The 22587-nt window shown below is 38.4% G+C and overlaps 1 protein-coding gene across 2 annotated transcripts in view; it reads left to right on the top strand.

Annotated features, from left to right (window-relative positions):
• The window catches only part of CTDSPL (CTD small phosphatase like), a 111485-nt gene that overhangs the window by 11005 nt on the left and 77893 nt on the right, over window positions 1-22587 (top strand). The window lies entirely within an intron of this gene.

Raw genomic sequence — 22587 nt, 5'->3', positions numbered from 1 at the left:
TTTAAAAACTGAAAAGAAGTAGCTTAACTTTTGATGACGGATACTATTCTTACCTTTCAAAATTAGTATTTAACTTAAGCTTTCAATGTTTCAGGGTATCTTGAGGAACAAACTACACCACCTTGTCAACATGGCTTGAATAAATGTAGCCTTTGAGTACCAAAGAGAAGTCAGTATTCCAGTACGAATTCATACTGTACTTTAAATAGTATATAATGTCGCCCTCTGCATTCTGATGAAGATGCAGCTTTCATGCTTAGCATATCACAAATTTGTTCTAAGTATTTGGCTCACTTATGTTCAAGTCAGAAACCATTGACTTTAATTTCATAGACTTCAGTCAAAGCCATGTTTTCTCTCCCCTTTCTGAGGAAACACCTCAACACACTCATTTTTGTTTTGGTTAGAACAAATACATTTCATAGCAGTCATCAAACAACTGTACCGTCTGAGTAGCTATTAACTCTGTCAAATGTATAAGAACTTATTGGTGAGCGTTAGTTTTTCTACTCCACGGTATATCCTGTATCACTACCACAGGCCTGATTTCTCTCCTTGGATTTAAGTTTAATTTTTTTTATTGACATAAATTTGCATACAATAAAAATCATTCTTTTTGGTGTAACCCAAGGTTACAGAGTTCTGTGAGTTTTGACAAACTCCTGTGTAACCACCTCCACAATCTAGATAGAGAATATTTCCATCACTCTCAAAATATTCTGTTTCCCTTTGCAGTTATCCTCCCTCCACACTCAGCCCCCAACAACGGCTGATCTTTTCTCTTCCCCATCCTTTTTTTGCCTTTTCCAGAATGTCATGTAAATGGAATTATGCAGTATGTAGCCTTTAGAGTTTGGCTTCTTTCACCTATCATAATGCTTGTGAAATTGATCCATGGTTGTGTGTATCAGTAGTTTGTTCCTATTTATTACTAAGTAGTATTCAATTGTGTGGATGTACCACAGTTTGAAAGTGTATGTTTAACTTTATAAAAAAACTGCCAGACTGTTTTCCAAAGTAGCAGTACCATTTTGCATTTCCCCCAGCAGTATATAACAGTTCCAGTTGCTCTGCATCCCTGTCAATACTTAGCATTGTCAATTTTTTATTTTAGTCATTCTAGTGGATATCTAATGGTATCTTGTCATGGTTTTAATTTGTATTACAAATAAACAACTGAGAGTGCTGAGATTCTTTTTATGTGCTTGTGTGCCATTTAAATAAATTCTTTGGTAAGGTATCTGTTTAAATTGTTGCCCATTTTTTAAAATTTGGATTGTTTAGTTTCGTATTATTGAGTTTGAGGGATCTTTATATATTCTAGATACAAGTTCTTTGTTGCATATGTGTTTTCTAAGTATTTTCTCCTAGTCTCTTGATTTGTCTTTTCATTCTCTTAGCAATGTCTTTTATTTTCTAAATTTTTTTTATTGTGGTAAAATGCACATAACATAAAATTTACCATCTTAACCATTTTTAAGTGTACAATTCAGTGGTATTAAGTACAGTTATATTGTTCTGCAACTATCACTACCATCCATCTCCAGAACTCTTTTCATCTTTCAAAATTGAAACTTTGTACCCATTAAACAATAACTCCCCATTCCCACTTTCCATAGCCCTTGGCAACCACCATTCTACTTTCTGTCTCTGATTTTGACTATCCTAGCTACCTCATATAAGTGGAATCATACAGTATTTGTCTTTTTATGACTGGCATATTTCACTTAGTGTAATGTCCACAAGGTGATCCACGTTGCAGCATATGTCAGAATTTCCTTCCTTTTTAAAGCCAAATAATATTCCATTGTGTGTGTGTATGTATGTGTGTGTGTGTATATATTGTATATACATATATTTTGTATATGTTATATATTTACATATGTGATATATAAAAAAATACCACATTTTATGTATTTATTCATTTGTCAGTGGACCACTTGGGTTGCTTCCATGTTTTAGCCATTGTGAATAATGCTGCTGTGAACATGGGTGTACAAATATCTGTTTGAGTCTCTGCTTTCAGTTCTTTTGCATACATACCCAGGAGTGGAATCCTGCATCATATGGTAATGTTGTGTTCCACAGTGGCTGTACCATTTTACATTCCCACCAAGTACACAAGGTTTCCAATTTTATTCTTACTGATATTTGTTATTTTCTTTTTGATAGTAGCTGTCTTAATGGGTGTGAGGTGTTAATGATGTTTTCAAACAGCAGAAATTGAGGTTTATTTGTTTGCTAAGGTTGTCCAATCATTTCCACATCATTTATTGAAAGGACTGTCCTTTCTCTGTTGTATTGCCTTTGAACCTTTAGTATTAAAAATTAATTGACTGTATATGTGTGGGTCTATTTCTGGACTCTATTCTCTCCTAAAATTTTGATCAGTCTCCTTAATGTGAAGTGGTGTTAATCTTAATATAGTACCAGCCCTCCCTCAGAAGTAAATTTTTGGTCATGATTTAAGCAGAATAGAAGACCGAGACATTTTACAATCTGGCAGAGCAGATTTACTCTGCATTTTGCAGTGAGGGGGGCTCTGAAAGACAAAAACTCTAACTTTCTCTACTCTTTTTTTTAGAAACTTACCCAAACAGATTTTTTACAGTATATCTTTTTCGTGTTTAAAATTAGGGCTGAGAGTGCTTCTAATCTTGAGTATACTTCTGCAGAACTAATACAAAAGTACAAGATAAGATAAATAAGCATTTGAGTTTAAAATATAGTCTCCCATAGTTATACAATAGTATAAAAATAACGACTATCTTGATGGAGTCTAAAAGAACAAAGGAATAGAATATCACTAGAACAGAAGTAAATGTCCTGGAGCCCCAGCTCTGCAGGGAGGGCCTGGGCTCTGAAGGGTGTGGAGGACACCTTTCAGCCTGTCCACAAGTGTCTGCAGAAATAAATGACGTGCTTATACTACATGAAACAAACAGGAAGAGCTGGGCTCATTCACTGGGTAGCTTAAATTTGTTTACCACCAGGTAAGTAAACCAGGTGAAACTTTCCTAAGGATGAAGTCCTCATCCAGGAAGTGTGACCCAGTTTATATAGAGATCACAGTTCTCTTTGCTACTAATGTTAAGACATCACTTAGAAAATAATGTAGAGATGATCAGAGTCTCAGAGGTAGGAAAGACTGGGCAAATGGCTAACATTCTTTTCTGTCTTCTTACCTCCTGTCTGGGCTCTCATTCCAGTTCTTCCTCTGTGAGGCTGCTGTTTATAAATGTCTAAAGCACAGCTCTGATCATCCTGCTGCCTGCTTAAAGCTGTTTCTCAGTGGTTCCCCACTGGCCCCAAGATAAAAACACTACATTTTATAGCCTGTGGCCCTTCATGGACTGACCCTAGACCATCTTTAGGGCCTCCTGTCCCGAGATCCCCTTCCGCACTGTAATCAACCACTTGCTGAGCCCAAACATGCTGTACTTTTTTATTCCACTGTGCATGTACTGGTTCCTCTTACTGGGATGGCTTTTCCTTTATGTGCCCAATGGATTCTTACGTGTCTTCTAAGATCCAGCTCAAGCATCACCTTCTTCTGATAACTGTTGAAGAGCATAGGCTTGGATTTGAATTCCAGCTCCATCACTTACGAGTTGTGTGAACTTTGACGAATTACTTAACCTCTCTGAGCCTTGATTTATGGTAGTAAATACCTCATAGGGTTGTTAAATAATATTATATATATATGTATAGTACATATACATAGGATTAAATAATTTTATATATATATGCAGAGTACATATCAAAGTACATAAGTATTTAATAAGCATTTCATCTTATTAATGTTATATCTAATTCATTTATTCAGTAAACATTTATTGACCACCCACTACGTGCTTCACCCATACCAAGTGCTTGGGATGCATAGATGAATGAGACCTGGCCATGTATTTGAGGTGCTCAACAAGAGTTCTTTAACAAGAGAATATGCAAAGAGCCATGGAAGCTACCATTTATTTTATGACTACTATATGCCAAATATTTTACATGTGTAGCTCATTTCATCTTCCAACAACCTTAAGATGTAGGTATTGTAATCCCTGTTTTACATCTGTGGAAACTGGGTCTCAAAGAAGTTAAGTAACTTCCCTATATGATGTAGCTATGTGCCTACCAAATAGTAGAGCCAAGAGTTAAACCAGTCTGTCTGACTCTGTTGAAAGGAAGCTTAGAAATATTTGGAGACTATCATAAGCCCTTTGAGATTTACATCTTGAAAGATAGCAGCCATATTTTTCCAAAAGATGCTTCTTTCTGCTTCTGCCAGAGGCAGCATATTTAACAGAATAAATTCTAGGGCTCACTCAAGTTGACAGGCCACATTTTCTTACAATACGTGTTCTGTTATTTATGTAACAAATTCTGTTTCCTTGAGTCTTGCTATTAACTCTTAACCCTTTTCATATTCATTTGTATACCATGAATAGTAGAAATCAGAAAAGTTAAAATTCATAGTAAAGGTCAAGAATCCAATAGCTGTTACCTCTAAAATTCTGGAATAAGTGGTAGGCTTCACTCTTATCACCTTCACACTATTTCTAGTTATGTAACTACATAAAAGTGGAATTTTAAGATGTTTTAAGAAGGGAAAGGTGCTAAGAATGCTCTTAAAGGTGCTTGAATCCCATTGTATTGGTCAGAGTTCTTACACAGAACCCACTTAAACTATTTTAGACAGAAAGGAGTTTGTCAAAAGATTTCAGTGCTTTGTAGACCCTCTGGTATGGCCAAAGAATTAGATTTGCCTTTTTCACAGCCAGGAAACAATGTTTAACTACACCTTAGAACTATTCTAGTAAAATATACTCTTGTCCCCACCTGCTGATGGTTCAGCTTAGAAGCATCACCATAGCAGTACTTGTCTTCCTTTAAACTTGGGGCTCATTTTCTAGGAACCACTAGAAATAAAAGGAAGCCAATTTTTATAGGCCTGTTTGATTCTCTTTAGCTACATACTCATTTGAGGAGCTGGGGTGAGATCTAGTTTGAAAAGATCTCATAAAAAGAAAATCCTAGATAAATAAGTTGAGGCATGTTCAAACAACGAAATCATATACAGCTTAAATTAAAAGGAATAGACTAAAGCCACACATATAAACATGGCTAAAATTTAAAAATGTAATGTTGAACAAAAAAACAAGTTCCATAATAATGCATACAGTGTGATACCATACATATAAAGTTTGAAAACATGCAAAAATAGTTTGTATATAGTATATGGATATATGTGTGTATTGTAAAACTACAAAAACATCCTTAGGAATGAAATAGCAAATTCATAATAGTGGAGGGGGAGGAGAGGAAGTGGGATCAGGGAAGGGTACACAGGTTCTTTAATGTTTTGTTTTTTATGAACTATTTTCTTGAGACAAATAGCACAAAATGTTAAGATATGCTAGATCTGGATAGTTGGGTAGCTCAATATATAGTTATTTGTTGTATTTATTTTCTGTACGTTTAAATATTTCATAATCGAAAATGTTAATCCTGGGATTTAATTGAGTATTAAGATAAATTTTTTAAAATATTACCTTCTTTACATAGAGATAAATTTAAAAGTGGTAAAAATACAGTCATTGAATTTAGTCGGTTCTTTTCCCAATAGGAGAGTGTTCAGGAAGATATCCAAAAAACTTGGTCATTGAGCTTTCCAAAGGGAGTTCAAGTGATCCTCATTGCTAGCTCAAGCTGTGCCAGGTATGCAAGCTGGAGTCAGCTCACACCCCAGTCCTGTTATGTTTCTCTCAGGTGACCTTCCGGAGGGTGTCATGAGTGCTTGGTCTGGAGCCAAGTTGGCTTTGTGTAGAGTGCTGGCCACAAAAGCCCAGGTTGGTTTAAAGTGTTTTATTTACAAATGTGTAGTCAAATAGCCTGGGTGTCATCAAAGGAATGGTTTGCTTGATTTGCCAATGCTACCCCATTATTGTGGGAATTTATTTTGGGAATAAAGGAACTGAAATGTTTAGTCAAGTCTTTTATATTAAGCAAAGTAAAATCATATTGGAAGGAGAACAAAGAGATGTGTGAAATGCAAAATCGAGTGGAGTCATCGTAAAAGAAATCAACTGAAGACCTGTGCATCCCCAGCACAGAGGCCCTCAATAAGGCTTTGAACTGGTGAGATTTCCATTTGGACTGGAGTTCTGGTTCCCCAGTGATCTAGGCTGCCTCCAAGCACTGTTTTTTTTAGTGCAGAGATTTTTAACCTGGAGTCCACAGATCCCCAAGTGGCCTGTGAATAGAGTTCAGGGAGTCCATCAGCTTGGTTAGGAAAAGATATTACATCTTAATTTTCATTGACCTCTAACTAAAACTTCGCATTTTTCTCAGTTATGCAGGTAACTAACAACAAACCACAGTAGTATTAACAGTGCCTGTAACTTTATCATCATGTCCAAAAGAGATTAGCCTGTGATTTTCTTCTCTTTAAATGTCCTTGTGAGATTTTGGTATCAAGGTTATGCTGGTCTCAAAAAACAAATTGGAGGATTTTATTCTCTAGTAGAATTTGTGTAAGGTTGGTGTTATTTCTTCCATAAATATTTAGTAGAATACATTGGTGAAGCCCTTCGAGGCTTGGAATTTCTTTTTGGGAAGGTTTTTAAATACAGATTTAATTTACTTAATAGATACAGAACTATTATGATTTTCTGTTTTTTCTCATATAAGTTTTGGCAAGTTTCTTTGTCCTAGGAATTTGTCCATCTCATCTACGTTTTCAAAATAATGGGTGAAAGTTGTTCAAAATATCCTCTTATCTTTTTAGTGTTTGTAGAATCTGTAATGCTGTCCTCTTGTTCATTCTTGGTATTATTTAGGTAAATTTTTAAACCTTGACACAACTCAGGGTTCTTAAGGGGTTAGGAAAATGACAGCCATTGGTAGGAGTTTAAAGTAGTACAACCTTTCTGGAAGACTGTTTTGCAGTGTAAATCAAACATAAAATATGAGTATGTTTTATCCAACAACCCCTTTTAAGGAATTTGCCATAAATAATTTCATGAATGCAAAAATATTCAAGACAGCATTATCTATAGCAGCAAAAAACAAACAAACAAAAACCTGGAAAGGAATCAGTAGGGTAGGGGACAGGTAAATAATTGTGTCATTAACATTCACTGCAATACCTTTTATAGTCACAAAACATAGGATATTGGCATGGAAAAGTGCTAGGGAGATATTGTTAGTTACAAAAAGCAAGTCACAGAAGTGCATGTGCAGTGTAGCCTCTTCTATATTAAATACGCACTTCTATATGTGAATGTGTACATAGAAAATAATTTGGAAGCATGGTCACCAAATTTCTAACAGTGATTATCTATGGGTGGTAGCATGTTGGGTAAGAGTTATTTTCTTTTTGCTGTTCTGTATTGTTTAAAATGTTTGCATGAACATGCATCATTTCTACAAAAATAGCAAAACTTTCTAAAGAGCTTGGCAGTAGGGAGAAGATGAGAGGGTGGTAGGGGAGAGGAGTGTGGTGTTAAAGCATTTTTCTTGCCTGATGGAGAACAACCAGGGAAGGAGAACTTGAAGCTCCAGAAAGAAGGAATTATCAATTGAGTAAATCTTTTAGAAAGACAAGGCCTGAACTCACACACAGAAGTTAGCCTTAAAATGGCAGGACATTTTTTCTCAGAAAGAAGGAAAAGATGATTGGAGATATGGAGAAGTGCAGAACTGAAGAGAAGGGAAAATAAAAATGTTCTTAACTCATTGATGCCAATTTCCTAGTGAAATGGGAGGTAAGACCATTTGCCAAGAGTGGGGAAAATGAGAGTGAAGCAGGGGTTTTGAGGAAAGTGGTGAGGGTCTCCAATAGAATTGACAGTACGGTTGGGGTTCGATGAGGTGTGGGCCGCTGAGCTGACCTGGAGGCCTAACCGAAACTTTTGCAAGGGAATCCAGTGGTATGGCTGGGCAGTTTTTCTTTAGGGGGAAGGCACAGTTGGTACCAAGGCAGAGGGTAGCACAGCGGGCTTAGCAGAGCTTCAGAGGTTGAGAGAATTCAGGATATTTATGAAGATGATTTAAATAATTGACCTTAGGGTCCAGGATGCTTGGGAGGAAAGTCACTTAGAAAGAGTACCAATGACTGTATGTTTGTTTATTTTATTCATTTATGTTTTTTTTTTGAGGAAGATTATCCCTGAGCTAACATCAGCCATCAATCCTCCTCTTTTTGCTGAGGATGATTGGCCCTGAGCTAACATCTCTGCCCATCTTCCTCTACTTAATCTGTGGGACGCCTGCCACAGCATGACATGATAAGCAGTGCATAGGTCTGCGCCCAAGATCCAAACCTGTGAACCCTGGGCCACCATATGCAAACTTAACTGCTATGCCACCATGCCGGCCCCTGGATATTTAGTTGGAATATGGACATCCAAGAATCCAGAGGACAGGTGTTCATGGTCAAAGTGGGGTTTCAGAGTTTGACATGTTATAGGGGTTCTGGGGGACATGAAGTTCTGCTGGTTGGCCATAGGAGTACAGGATTGGTCATAGAAGTTGAGATGGTCAGAGTGCTGGGTTGTGGTGCTGGGAGATTTAACGGTCTTCCTCATCCATAGGAGCATTTCCCAGGATGATGACAGGAATTCTTTTGGAGAAGATTTTGAGGCAAGTACTAAGAGATGGCCTTCAAGGATGGAAAGAATGCTGACTCCGCAGTGAAGGCTTGATGAAAAGAACTAGTGGGGTCCTGGTCTGGAGCCACTGTAGGATAGCAGGGAGTTTATTGACCTCCTCTCATAAGGCTGGAAGCCTGGGTTCCAGAAGAAGTCTCCCCTTGAGGCTGAGGGATAAAGCCAGGTTGGCAGTACAGGAGGCTGGCAGGAGGAATGGTCCAGAAAAGGAACAGGAATGCTCTACAGAAGCCTCTTAGCCAAGGGACAAGGGGTATGGGGTGCAGATGAGTGCGCAAAAGATATGAGAAAGGGGTTCTAAAGAAAAACAGACTAGTGAGAGGAAGGGCTGAGCTGCAAAAGGGTGGAGACTTGTTTGCTGGTTTCCCAAAGGAAATGCTGAACTGTATGTTTCTTTTTCTTATCACAAAGCAGTATCTGCTCACTACAGAGAGAACAGAAACTACAGATAAGCAAAAAGCAAAAACAAGTAAACAAAAAGAACCAGAAGAACTACCCACGATCCCAGGGTCCTAGGGCTTTTCCCATTGACGTGTTCTTCCCCTCCTATTCCCACTTCCACAGGTCCAGGTCAAGGTCACATCGTATCTAGAATAAGCTTGTCCTTTGGGTCACAAGTTTTTCTTCCTGGCTGGGCCCACCCTTCCCATCCTGCACAGGCCCCTGCAGTCATCTTCCCAAAATACCACTATCCATGGTCGCTTTTCTTTTTAGTTTCCATCATATACTATATCCCCTCCCTGGTTTTCAAGGGCTTCTGTAACCTGAAACCATCTTACCTTCCCACACTTGTTTCCCAACCTTTCTCTTCACTTAGACATCTTTATTTCCCTCCCAACTCACTTCCCTCACATCCTCATATCTGGATCTCTGTTCCCTCACTATGATGCCTGACCTATCAGGATGACCACCCCAGTCCAGATTCTCCCTGTTGTCAAGGCCCAGCACCCCACTACAGCTCAAAATGACTGATCTTTGCCCTTCCAGGTACTCGTCTGACAACTGGTTTTAGGAACTCATCAGTTCTGTTTTAGTAAACACTTAGGCATTGATGAATACACTTAGGTAGGAAGCACAGGATTTAGAACTAGGAGGAACCCAGTCCCTGATCTTACTGATGAGGAACCTAAGATTCAGAAAGGCCAAGGAACATCCCTAAAGCCAATCAGCAAGCTTATTAGTAGAGCTGAGACTAGAACCCTGATTCTCAGACCTGAACGCTACTTGTTGAATTGATAATTGCTTGTAGAATACAGCTTTTCTCTGATGCTTGGACATGATGCCCCAGAGACCCAAAGCAATGGTTGTCAATGTTTAGAATACATCAGAATTAGCTGGGGAATTTCTTTTATTTTTAAAGATTGGCACCTGAGCTAACAACTGTTGGCAATCTTCTTCTTTTTTTTTTTTTTCCTCTCCAAATCCCCCCAGTGCCTAGTTGTATATTTTAGTTGTGGGTCCTTCTGGTTGTGGCATGTGGGACGCTGCCTCAGTGTGGCCTGATGAGCGGTGCCATATCTGCACCCAGAATCCGAATTGGCGAAACCCGGGCTGCCGAAGCAGAGTGCATGAACTTAACCACTCGGCCACGGGGCTGGCCCCATGGGGAATTTCTAAAACTCCAGATTCCTAAGCCTAATAGGGCGAGACCCTGATTCAGTACGTCCAGTGTACAACCTGAGTATCTGTATTTTAAAAAACTCCCCAGATGATCCTGATACAGGGAGCCTTCAGATCACCCTTTGAGAAACAGAGCTCGTGTTTAGTTTTGCTTTCTTTTCTGAGCTCCCTGATTTTGTCCCTATGGACACTGTTAAGCTTTTCTGAAGCTTCTCATCTCAGGAGCAGGTTGGGGTTGCCCCACAACCAGATTCCCATCCAGAATGTTACAGTAACAGCTCGGTGTTGCAGCCTGTGTGCTTCTTAGGCTGAAACTGGCCTGGGCCCAATATGCTTTCTTTGCTTCATGTGCTTGGCCATTTGGTCCCAGGAGCCAAATTATTTTGCAAAGTAATTTTAGGCATACCTTGGCAAAATATTTTAGTGTAGTGGAATTCTTGTTGGGAACACCCCATTTGCCAAGGTATTTCTGAGCACCTTCTGAAATGTGGATGCCCAGCCTCTGTGGCCTGCCAACAACCTGTGCCACAGGACACCCAAGTAAAGCAAACCCAGACAAATGCCTAGAGCTCTCCAAATCGCAGCACATGTAGCCCTGGGCCAGGATGACAGGGAAGACAGACAGTTGGTTTAGTGATTAGGGTGAGGCTCGAGGCACACTGCCTGCCTAGGTTTGTATCTCAGTTCCACCATTTCTAGCTGTATGACCTTTGACATCCCTTTGCCTCTGTTTCCTCATCTATAAAGTTGGAGTAAAAATTATAAAAATAATTATAAAAATAAAAATTTTTAACAATAATTTTTAATTCCTACCTCAGGTTGGTTATGAGGATAACATATTAATGCATGTAAAGCACTTGAAACAGTCTTTGGCATATAGTAAGTGTTCAAAAAGGAATTGCAATTATTACAATTATTTCATGAAAACTGTGATGAAATAATGATACTCTAAAGAGATGACTCACTGCTCTACGGAATTATCAGTCTAAGAATTATCAATTCCCTCCTCATTGCATGAGGCTAGATCAAAAGAATGACTAATAATGTAGTAATAGCTCTTCAAAATTCTGCCTGGACCTCTGAAGACAATTAGAATATGCTAGGTATTTCCTAGCAATAAGGTCAAGCCTTGCATAATTTAAGAAATATACGGCAGTTCAGCGTTTTGGTGCTTTGATAAGGTGGCAGTTATGTAACAGGCTGCAACCAAGCAGATGAGCAGAGCCAAAGGTAGAGGAGAGGATGCTTTTAAAAAATATGTTACTGCTGGAGTTAAGGGTGTGATAGATGAAGGAAATGGCAGCAGCTACAATCTTCATGAAGTTTGGGTCTGGGAGATCCATGCATGCCCTATGCCATTACACATGTGTTGACTTGACAGCAGGAAAAGCATCTTCTGACATTTACTATCAGGGTAACACCAATGGGAGGTATGAAAGTTGGTCTTATATTAGCCATAATGCCAGTATTTTCTCACTCCTCAGTAATGTTTTTAAGCTAAAAGTAAGATTGCATCAGTCTCTTAAAGTGACACAAAGCTGAATTATTCTCTGAAATCATATGTTTTATCAAACTTTTCTGCAAAAAACTCAACTTACAGTGTTGCCGAAGCATCACTTTCCTGTATCATATTGCAAAGTTAACCTTCCTTGGTGCCTCACACATAGTGGTGCTGTACTTCAGATTCCAAGTACGGGGGAACCCCAGAAGGGTGTTAGAGAGAAGGGTCCAGGGATTGGCCCAGTGGTGCAGCAGTTAAGTTTACATGTTCTGCTTCAGTGGCCTGGGCTTCACTGGTTCAGATCCCATCAGATTCACTGGTGCAGACCTACACACCACTTGTCAAGCCATGCTGTAGCAGGCATCCTACATATAAAGTAGAGGAAGATGGGCATGGATGTTAGCTCAGGGCCAGTCTTCCTCAGCAAAAAAGAAAAAAAGAAAAAGGAGGGTCCAGTGGCTTATTTCTGTTTTGAGATAAAGATGCTAGTCCATGAAGACTTAGCAAGTGATCTCATGTGCTAACCACTAAAATACTTCGTAGATTGCCCTGTTTGAGTTATGCAGTATTTCTTTAAAAGAAGACTGATTGATTTAAATAGATTGCTTGTTGTTTGTCACAACATAAGTCTCAACCTTCTAGAGACCAGAAAACCAGTTTGTTTCTGGAACCATCTTTAAGCCATGCATCATCCTCATCTCCTAGGAGGAGCCAAGTTTGTTGCCCAAACTTTTTGGAGATGGTGCTCAAACTGGAGGTCTTTAGATCCATGGGTGGGGAGAGTACTACATAAGGTTGCTGCCAGCCAGGCCAGGCTGAGAGCTTTGGCTCTGCCTCAGCATTTGTGCCTTAGCAGTAAGCTTCTGTGGAATGAGTCCTGGGAATGGATGAGGCCCAGGAAAGCCTTGTTGGATTGGAATTCATAATCTTACCTCAGGGTCTTTTAAAATAAATAAATTTTTCTCTCACTTGTAAATATTAAAAAATTGAGATGACTGTATTCGTTTTTATTGTTGCCTGTCCAAGCAGTGTGAGAGATCAGAATACTACCTTGATGGCTGAGTGGCAGGCAGTAGCCAGGAGGCCTTAGCTAGTTATTTGTTTACATAATACGTCCTTAATGCAGGACATGGACCACATTGTGCTGTTGAGGAAGGACAATGACATCACAAAGTTTTAAAAAAGTGAATTAGTATATCTGAGAACTAGAAGATCTTGGAAAATAAAAATATAAGTAACTTAAACATTTTAAAAATATAACAGAAGACTGAAAAACAAAATCAGGGAGTTCCCAAAAGGTAAAGTGAAAAGGTGAAGAGAGAAAAAATGGGGAAGAAATAATAAATGAAAATTTTAAATGGCATGTCCGTGAGTTTCAATATCTGACTAATAGGAGTTCCAAGGAGAAAGAACCCAGAAAATAGAAGGAAATGATCAGAGTAATAATACAAGAAAAATTTCAGAACTGGAAGTCAAGATGCTCTAGATTAAAAAGTGCTTTCAATCTAGAGCCCAGTAAAATGAATGGGAAAATAATTACCCATAGCTAGTCACATTATCATCAACGTTCAAAACTCCAGAAAACTCCAGCTTTTGGAGGAGAAAGCTTGAATAAAAATCAGAAGCTATCAGAGTTCTTAACGTCAGTACTGGAAGCTGGAAGATAATAGAGCAAATTTAACAAAATTCTGAGGGAAAATTATTTTCCATCTAGAGTTTTATACTCAGCTGAACTTTGGTTCGAGTGTGAGGTTAGAACAAAGATATTTTTAAATCTGTAAGGACTCAATTTTGTTTCCTGAGGATCCTTTTCTAGGGAACAATCAGAAGAAATACTTCTGCAAAATGAGGAAATAAATTAAAAAAGAGAAAGAAGCAGAACCCAGAAGGCAGGGAACCAACACAGGAAAACAGCCCAGAGAAGGCCAATGTGTATGAAATAGGCCTAACTCCTTTAGAGTTTGCAGATTATCTGATACACTTGACCATTTGGAAAATAGTTTGTATTTATAGTGATAGTTCAGATAGAATGTAAAAGATTTGAATATAAGTGCTCAGAAAATTAAACAACTGAAATAAAGAGGGAAGTGTTAACTCCACAGAAAAAAATTATACAAGGAAAAAAAATCAGAGTACATTCCTTGGCTTTTAAGCAAACAGTTTTTTGTCATAATAATGTAAGGGAAGGGGAAATGTGGTAGGTGGTGTAAGGGAGCTAAAATCCGAACTATTATAACAGGAAGTTAATAGGTGAAGGATAAATAGAATAAACCAAGAAATGGCAATATTAACATCTTATTTGGTTGAAAAAATCTAAAAGTATTGTAAGTGTTTGCCTCAGGGTAGTATTTTTTTATTTCAATATTTCTGAGCAATTTAATTGAAACCATGTGATTTTGTTTTCTCTGATAAAATGAAAATTAATTTTAAAAAAAGAAAAGGTCAGAAGTTTGACCATCAGTGGGAAACTCAAGCCTGCATCGTCCAACAAGCTTTTGCCACCACAAGCATCACCAGCGTGGTGGATGGTAGCACACAAGCAGTCTTGATCAGATCTAGACTCTCTGTCTCCAGGTTCCTTGTCACAGGATATCCTCCCTGTTCATTGGCAGGTAACTGGGCTGTCTCCTGCCAGAGTCATACCAAGTTTCAGATGAGGTTATAAGGCTGATCAGGGGTATATGCCTCATAACAGGAAGAGAAGAAAGAAGGAGGAAGGAAGGAAGGAGAAAATCCCCTTCATAGGTGGATTTAGAAAACGATTTGCCACTTTGCTATTGCGACAGCTTCAGGGAAATTCTATCCGAAATGCGCCAGCCAGCTGAATATGGCACAAATGATAATTCTACTTCTTTACCATCTGAAGCTTGCTGGTATGACTCAACAATGTGTCTCTAGGCCAGCCCCAGGGAGTAGAGTTAGCCAGTGGGCAAACTAGGCTATCCCATTCCCACTTCTACTCTGGGTTGGAATTAGGGGTATGGTACTAAGGGTTCCAGGCTGACCTGACCCCGGTGATCAATCTAGAGAACATAGAATGGACCAGATTTCCCTCCATCCCCACCCTGCACCCAGCGGTAACCCTCTCTCCATCCATCACCACTGCTGACTAGGGCCTCCTTATCGTAAGTCTGGGGGCCTACGTCAATCCAGACTAAGCAGTGTCTGGGCTCACTGAGTCTGGTTAGAATTGGACCACCCACACCATAGCAATATTCAAGCAGCCATTTACTTCTCTACACCCTACTCCTGTTGACTAGCACTGTCTGAAAGAAGAGATTGTACAGGGAAGAGCCTTCCTACTCCTACACGCAGGTGTACAGGCACAAGGCCAGCCGCAAGCTAGGACACAGCTGTTTATGTTGACTGATCTGCGTTAAAGCCCAGGCTGTCCTCCTCTACTCTAGGCTTGAAGTGCCATCTTATAGTGGAAATGATTGTACTAAACTCATAGTTGGGAGGACCCCTTGCACTTTCAATTAGTCGTGGTTTAACTTGTTTATGGAAGTGTTCTTCTTTGAAAAAAAAATCTTTCTTTTATTTTTTAGGTAGTGAGCCACTTTTTAAAATCTTGTTTGCTTATTACAGAAGTAATGCATGCTTATAACAGGTTGAAACAATACGAAAGTATGTTAGAAAAAGGATCGTAGATATGTGTGTGTGTACAATTATATATACAACATATATACATACACGCAACATATGTATACATACAACATATATACATGCAACATACATATGTTCTATATATAGTTGTACACACGTATCTTCACAAATAACTGTAACTACACATACATAGTTATTGTTCAACAAAAATGAGATCTTACCTACACAATGCAACTTGTTCTTTCTGTTCACATATATTCTAGACATCTTTTCACATCATATAGATCTACCTCATTCTCCGAAATATTCTTTATACAGAGCATCTTGATTTATCTAAGTCCCCAATTGATGAACATTTAGATTCTCCCAGACTTTTGATATTAATATTAGTGCTGGAATAACACCCTTAACTCTGAAGTCAGCCAGCCTTAGTTCAGTTAGATTCCAGATACTCCATTTACTTACTTTGTTATTTAAACTCTCCTTGCCTCAGTTTCCTGATCTGTAAAATGAGAATAAAATTGTTCTCACAATGTCCCTACGAAAAAGAGCTAAGTGAGATTATATATATATATATATGTACTAATGCATTTAACATATTACAATGATAACTAACATTTATTGAGTACTGACTATTAGCCAAGCACTGTGTAGGTAAATAAATGCCACATTGTTTTATGCGTTAACCTTATAACATATTTTTTAATATCTGCAAAGGCAAGTCGTACATCATTATTATTAAAATGACATTAGCTATTCCTATGCATTTACTCCTCCAGGTAAATTTTTAAATCAGCTTTCCACCTACCTCCTATCAATATGACAAGTTTTTTTTTTAAAAGTCCCATTGAAATTTTGAAGGATTTCTCTACTCTTGAAGGGTGCCAGAGTAGAAAGACCCTTGGATTTGAGCCAAAGAGAACTGGATGCTCTCGTGTTGTCTCTCCAGAGCCATGTGACCATGACAGTTCATTTAAATGCTCTGAGTAACTGCAGCTTCCCTACTTGTAAAATGGGAGGGATGATCTTTATAGGAGTGGGGAGATATTGTAAGAAAGCACTGGAACGATGCCGGACACTTAATAAATACTTAATAAATCTGCTTGCTTCTGAGGCAAGTGTTTTTGCTTTGTCTTTCGGTCCTTTGTCATCAGCACTGTTTTCAGTGGCAACTCTAAGATGATCTTTAGTAAAAAGAGGTTGTGTAAGAGCAAGAGCAGCAGTGAGCGAGCAGGATGAAGTTTAAGGCCCCCGCTTCCTGTGCAAGGCGAGCTGAACATTTACGACCAGTGAAGATTAGCCAAAAGGGAGGAAAGGGAATTGGGACAAACATAGGCTGTTCCGTTGTGCCGGCATGTGCCACCAACCATGGAGTGGACTTCCTGCTGCAGGACACAGCTGACCTTTGGAGAGTCACTGTCTGGGTGAGGCTGCCCTTTAGCAGGACAGAACACAGCTGTTGTTTAGATGTCAAAGGCTAGTTAATAACTGTGTTTGGCAGTCAGCTTGGGATGTTAACAGTTTGGAAAATAGTCTGCTTCTAGTTTTAAGGAAGGCCAGTATGAAGGGAATCTTTGTGTTACCAATAGGTTACTTGATAATCCTTCTTTGAACAAAAATTAACACTTAGCAAGTTTAAAAAATATTAAGAAAACTCATAAAAGTCAGAGCAGATGTGCAGGAGAAGGTCACACTTCCAGACCTCTCTTGGGAACTATTTCTGGACTAACAAGTCCAACAAATGTGTTAATTCAGGTTGAGATTTCTAATGCAAATATTGACTCAGTCTCAACCTTTGCAGTAATTCTCCAACTTAAATGTGCCCTTTCAGGACGCCTTTGCCTATCTGTTTTCTTTCCTTGTGCCTAATAGTTTGCCCACCCTTCACTTTGAAGTCTTAGCAGGTGAGTTTTTAATGGTCAGTTCTATGTTTTTTCTCTAGGTCTGAATAATATTTAGAGGAATAAACGTAACTATTCCTTTATTTTCCTAGCGGTGTAATTGTGGGAAAGGAGGGAGGAGAAGAGACAGTTTAGACCAGAAAATCTTGGCAGAATGTAAATGATTCCCAATCTTAGATCAGATTATGTAAAAACAACTGCTTACCTACAATTCAATATTAAAGGAAAAACTTATGCCAGGTATTTTGTTGATTTTTCTCCCCCAGTTCACATGATATTTTAATTACTGTTAATTTTAAAATATGTGTTTTACAGTTTCTGTGAATTGGTGTGCAAACTACTGCATGGCTAACTAACTTTAATAAAAAACTTTTTATAAAATACAGAGTTTTGACTAAAAGATATGACAAATATAATGTATATTTATTTCACCTTCATTCTGAAAGGATATTTTCACTGGATGTGGAATTCTGGGTTGAAGGTTTTTTCCCCCAGATGCTGTTAAATACCATCCTCTGGCTTCCTTGGTTTCTGATGAAAAGTCAGTGGTCACTGGAATTGTTGTTACCTATGTAATGTATCATTTTTCTCTGAGTGCTTTCAAGTTTTCTTTTTCTTTTTTTTTTAATCATGCTACCTTTTATTTGTGGTTTCTTGTAGTGAGGAAGATTCACCCTGAGCTGACGTCTGTTGCCAATCTTCCTCCTTATTTGCTTGAGGATGATTCACCCTGAGCTAACATCTGTGCCAGTTTTCCTCTATTTTGTATGTGGGTCGCCATCACAGCATGGCTGACGAGTGGTGTAGGGTCTGTGCCTGGGATCTGAACCAGCGAACCTAGGCCGCTCAACCACTACATCATGGGGCCAGCCCCAACATTTTCTTTGCTTTATCTTTGGTTTTCTCTGTATTTATCCTGCTTTGAGTTCATTGAGTTTCTTGAATCTGTAAATTTAGGTTTTACGCCAAATTTGAAGAATTTTCAACCATTTTCTCTTCAAAGATTTTTCTACCCCATTCTCTCTCTTCTTCTGGGACTACAGTTACACCCATGGTGGACTTTTTGATGTTGTCCTACAGGTCTAATGTTCTGTTTATTTTTTTTTTCAATTTTTTTTCTCTCTATTCTTCAAATTGGATAATTTCTATTGGTCTGTCTTTAAATTCACTGACTTTTCTATGTCATCTCCGTTCTGTTAAGCTCATCCAGTGATTTTGTTGAAAATTTTATGAATAGGCATACCTTGTTTTATTGCACTTCACAGATTTTTTTATTTTTTTTTACAAATTGAAGGTTTGCAGCAACCCTGCATCAAGCAAGGCTAATCAGCACCATTTTTTCCAACAGCATTTGCTTGCTGTGTGTCTCTGTCACATTTTGGTAATTCTCAAGTATTTCAGACTTTTTCATTATTATATTTGTTAGGTGATTTGTGATCAGTGATCTTTGATGTTACTGTTGTAATTGTTTGGGGGCACCATGAACCATGCCCATATAAGACGGTGCACTTAATTGATAAATGTTGTGTGTGTTCTGACTGCTCCACTGACTGCCTATTCCCCTGTCTTTCTCCCTCTCCTGGGGCCTCCCTATTCCCTGAGACACAACAATATTGAAATTAGGCCAATTAGTAACCCTACAATGGCATCTAAGTGTTCAAGTGAAAGAGAGAGTCACGTCTCTCACTTTAAATCGAAAACTAGAAATGATTAAGCTTACTGAGGAAGGCATGTTTAAAGCTGAAATAGGCTGAAAAGCTAGGCTCTTGTGCCGGACAATTAGCTAAGTTGTGAATGTAGAGGAAAAGTTCTTGAAGAAAATTAAAAGTGCTACTCCAGTGAACACATGAATGATAAGAAAGTGAAACAGCATTTTTGCTGATATGGGGAAAGTTTTAGTGGTCTGGATAGAAGATCAAACCAGCCACATTTCCTTAAGCCAAAGCCTAATCCAGAGCAAGGCCCTAACTCTTCAATTCTCTGAAGGCTGAGAAAGGTGAGGAAGCTGCAGAAGACAAGTCTGAAGCTAGCAGAGGTTGGCTCATGAGGTTTAAGGAAAGAAGCCATCTCTATAACATAAAAGTGCAAGGGGAAGCAGTGAGTGCCGATGTAGAAGCTGCAGTAAATTATCTAGAAGATCCAGCTAAGATAATTAATGAAGGGGCTACATTAAATAACAGATTTTCAACATAGATGAAACAGCCTTATATTGGAAGAAGATGCCATCGAGGACTTTCATAGCTAGAAAGAAGTCAGTGCTTGGCTTCAGAGCTTCAGAGGGCAGGTTGACTCTCTTGTTAGGAGCTAATGCAGCTGGTGACTTTAAGGTGAAGCCAGTGCTCATTTAACATTCTGAAAATCTTGGGCCCTTAAGAATTATGCTAAATCTACTCTGCCTGTGCTCTGTAAATAGAACAACAAAGCCTGGATGAGGATGACAGCACATCTGTTTACAACATGGTTTATTGAATATTTTAAGACTACTGTTGAGATCTGCTCAGAGAAAAAGATTCCTTTCAGTGTATTACTGCTCATTGACAATGCAGTTGGTCACCCAAAAGAGCTCTGATGGAGATGTATGAGATTAATGTTGTTTTCATGCCTGCTAACACAACATCCATTCTGCAGCCCATGGATCAAGGAGTAATTTAGACTTTCAAGTCTTGTTATTTAAAAAATATATTCCATAAGGCTATAGCTGGCATAGGTAGTGATTCCTCTGATGGATCTGGGCAAAGTAAATTGAAAGCTTTCTGGAAAGGATTCATCATTCTAGATGCCATTGAGGGTATTTGTGACTCATGGGAAGAGGTCAAAATATTATCATGAACAGGAATTTGGAAGAAATTGATTCCAACATTCATGGATGACTTCGAGGGGTTCAAGACTTCAGTGGAAGAAGTAACTGCAGATGTGGTGGAAATAGCAAGAGAACTAGAATTAGAAGTGGGGCCTAAAGATATGACTGAATTGCTGCAATCTTATGATAAAACTTTAACAGATGACGAGTTCTTATGGCTGAGCAAAGAAAGTGGTTTCTTGAGGTGGAATCTGCTTTTAGTGAAGATGTGAAGATTGTTGAAATGACAACAAAGGATTTAGAATATTACATAAACTTTGTTGATAAAGCAGTAGCAGAATTTGAGAGGACTGACTTCAATTTTGAAAGAAGTTCTACTGTGGGTAAAGGCTGTCAAACAGCATGGCATGCTACAGAGAATTCATTTGTGAAAGGAAGAGTCATTCAGTGCAGCAAACTTCATTGTTGTCTTATTTTAAGAAGTTGCCACAGCCACTCCAACCTTCATCAACCACCACCCTAATCAGTCAACAGTCATCAACATCGAGGCAAGACCCTCTACTAGCAAAAAGATTATAACTCATGAAGGGCTCAGATGATGGTTAGCATATTTTAGTAGTAAAATATTTTTTTAGTTAAAGTATGTACATTGGTTTTTTTTAGATGTAATACTGTTACACACTTATTAGACTACAGGATAGTGTAAACATAACTTTTATATGCACCAGGAAACCAAAAAATTTGTGTGACTCACTTTATTGAGATAGTGGCTTTATTGCGATGGTCTGGAATTGAACTTGCAATATATTCAAGGTATGCCTATAGTTTACTTTGAAATACATCAAAAAGAATAGATGGATTGATGGATGGATAGAAGAATGGATATGTCTATAGATATGTGTGTGATAAAGCAGGTATAGTAGAATGTTAATGGTAGAATCTAGGTGGCCTTAAACATATGTTGTTGTATATTTGAAAATTTTCATAATAAAATGTTGGCAAGAAAAAGTGAGGAAAAAGTGTGCTTTTAATTCCATGTACACAGAATTACTGAAATGCACTTAGTTGAACCTTCATTGGGATCTACTTTTTTAGGCAAGAAAAATTTGTTACCAACACATTTGTTGTGAGTTTCTTGAGAGCTACTATAAGCAAAGGACCATGGAATAATTAATTAATTACTTAATTAGGATGAATCAAGCGTTTTTCCTGTCCTCCAGAAACTTGAAATCTAATGAAGGATATAAAACACATATATAAACAATAGAGTGCAGAATGTGATGCATTCTCTAATAGAGGTACGGATAAGCTGGTGTGGTTGTTCAGGAGAGTGAGAGCATATTAGGTTGGAGGAACCATGAAGGCTGCATGGAGGAGGGGATATTTTAGATACCAACAGGACAGAGGGCTTCAACAGGGGAGACAAGATCCCAGGTGCAGAAAGGAGCCTGTGCAGATGTTTGGAGAGATGTAAAATAAAGCTAGAAAGGTGGGACCAGAGCCTTGAAAATCAGGTTTGGATTTTATTCAGTAGATAGAGACATTGTGTCTTTGGGCAAGGCAGGGAGATGAATGCTTTAACATAAATATGACTTACTAGTACCTAGAAATTCAGGAAGCCCAGATGGGAGTTCTCGCCACCCTACTGTAAAGCTTTATTCCAATCTCTGCCCCTTGGATTGGTGCCCAGTCCCCAGCTTTAACTTGAAGGAGTTAGATTAGCGGATCCTCAAGGTCCTTCCAGTTCCAGCATTCTGTGATCTGATGGCTGCTTGAAAAAGTTGTTGCTCAAACAGATTAAATATTTCCTCTTGCAATGTTATTTTGCTCTGTTAGCCAACTCTTTCTTCATAGAGTCTGGATCATACTGTTAGATATATTACAAATTCCATGTTCAGAATGTCAGGGCTCATGAGCTGTTGCTGTGTGGTAATATTGCTTTTCATAGACTTCTAAGATTTCGAGCTGTTGAACTTTTACATTATGAAAAAATTACTGACTGTGTTGTTAAGCTAGAGGGGAATTGTAGGGGAAACCTTACAACGCTTCTCTCATGTAGGGATTTGGTAGTTCTGCATATGTCACAGATGAGACTGATTAATCCAAACTAGAAATGAGACTCTTCATTGAATGCTTATATCTACATTCTGGTAATTCCCAAATGCAAGGAAATGGAATCTTAAAATTGTATGGGACAACACAATTTCTTTTGTTGAAAAGAAAATCTATTACTGCATGAGCTTTTAATAACGGTTTTAGTATTATCTCTGATGTGTTTTCATCTTTGGCCCAGGAAAAAAGTCCCAAACAATATATTGAACCATTAGGTGAGCAATGAAAAAATAACTTTTTATCTCTAAGCATCCAGGTCTAGGTAGACATCTGCTTGTGTCAAGAATGAAGGAAGGATGCTGGAGATATTGTTATTTTCAGACCTCAGGGGCATTTGATACAGTACAGAAATGATATGCTGAAAAAGTTGTGTGATTTGGG

The sequence above is a fragment of the Equus quagga genome, chromosome 1 (genome assembly GCF_021613505.1).
Source record: "Equus quagga isolate Etosha38 chromosome 1, UCLA_HA_Equagga_1.0, whole genome shotgun sequence".
NCBI lineage: Eukaryota > Metazoa > Chordata > Mammalia > Perissodactyla > Equidae > Equus > Equus quagga.
The sequence above is the reverse complement of the archived record's forward strand: the minus strand, read 5'-3'. Positions and strand labels throughout refer to the sequence as shown.